Raw genomic sequence first — 1,784 nt, forward strand, 5'->3', positions numbered from 1 at the left:
TTGTTTAGAGTTTGCTGTTTTAACCTGGATTTCTCTTTTAGCTATGTGTCCAGTCCCTGTTTTAATCCTGCTAAACTCTTGGCCACAATTATATTTGGTGGCAGCGAGTTCCATAGGATGATTATGAGAACATAAGAATGGCAATACTGGGTCAGACCAACAGTCCATCTAGCCCAGTATCCTGTCTTCCGACAGTGGCCAATGCCAGGTGCCCCAGAGGGAATGAACAGAACAGGTAGTCATCAAGTGATCCATTCCTTGTCGCCCATTATCTTTAAAAGTATTTTCTTTTATCAGTTTTGAATTTTCCACCACTTCATTCCATTGAATGTCACTTAGTTCTTGTTTTATGAGTCAAGGTGGGTGTAAGTTCCTGATCTACCCTCTCTAAACCATTTAGGATTATTTTACATATCTTGCCCCCTTTTGTATCAAGTCTCCTGTCTAAGGTAAACACGCCCAGTCTTCTCAGTCACTCTTCATTATGAGTTGTTCCAGTCCCTAACCTTCTTGCCAAAGGTCTCTGACTCCCCCTTTATTCTGCAATATCATTTCTGAGATAGAGTGATTAGCAATGAACACAGTATTTGAGGCAGTATCCATGCTCCTGGCTCCCACAACCTCATTCTTCTGGCACAATGAACCTTTCTACCACAAGGGTAAAGCCTGTCTGTGCAGGGTACAGAACTTTCTTGGGGCTGGCCAAGACAGTGGAATGAACTCCCCGAGGAACTAAGGACCATCACAAATCTCACCATCTTCTGCTCCAAGTGCAAGGTGCACTTCTTTGACCTGCCTTCTCCAACATAAACATAGATAGACCATTTGAAAGAAATCCAGAACAAAGCCCTCCACGGCATACACAAGCCTTCAGTTTTATGAATGAGCCTTGAGGTAGCACTGACTGTACACCAGTATGTACACGTGTATCTGTGTCCACGTGCGTGTGTATAAACACACACCTTTATTTTGGGGTGCTCCCTTTTCCATCACACACCGACAATACGGTTTGCATTTCATAGCCCAGCACATACAGCGCAACTTCCTCCTATATGGTGGTCACAGTACTGCTAACTCCTTATGTTCAAAAGTCATGAGTCAGGCTCACCAAAAAGCATGAGATTGGCTCTCAAATCAGGAAGTTATGCAAGAGTAATGGCTGTAGCATTCTTTTTATTTGCCTTTTGCTTTTTAACGTGCACTGGCGTCACATTTTGAAGCTTCCTCCACAGCCACCAGGGCTAGAAACTTACTTTGTCTTGAAGAATGAAGGCTGAAATCCACACAGACCCACTAAACTCTGAGAGCTGGAGCTCTAAGGAAAACAACAGTGATCAGGAGACTCACGACAAAATCACCAGAGTTGGGACCACTGTGGTTAAATAGAGAGGTTCCCAAGAGAGGCCCTGAGAGGAAACTGAGGAAAATCACAACACCCCTTTGGCAGGGACCTGCTGAGCTGGAGGCTGCACCAAGGCAGCCTGGCCTTGCCCTGGGGGACATGCCCTGCAAGCAGCCAGCACGGCCATGGCCAAGGCAGCCCCAGCTGGGCTGGGCTGGAGGCTTCCACACAGCCAGGAGGAGCAGCCATGCGAACAGCAGCGCCCACTCACTCCAGGCGCTGCCCGCACACCTCCAGGGCCCAGGAGGCCTGCCCACGTGGTGCCCCTAGTGCACGTGCGCAGCCTGCCTGAGGGGCACCCAGCCAGAACACGCGCATGCGTGTTAGGAGTTCCCCTTCGCATTCTGCGCGGGGCGGTGTGTCCTCGCCGAGGCGCCGTCTC

The sequence above is a fragment of the Eretmochelys imbricata genome, chromosome 9 (genome assembly GCF_965152235.1).
Source record: "Eretmochelys imbricata isolate rEreImb1 chromosome 9, rEreImb1.hap1, whole genome shotgun sequence".
Classification (NCBI taxonomy): domain Eukaryota; kingdom Metazoa; phylum Chordata; order Testudines; family Cheloniidae; genus Eretmochelys; species Eretmochelys imbricata.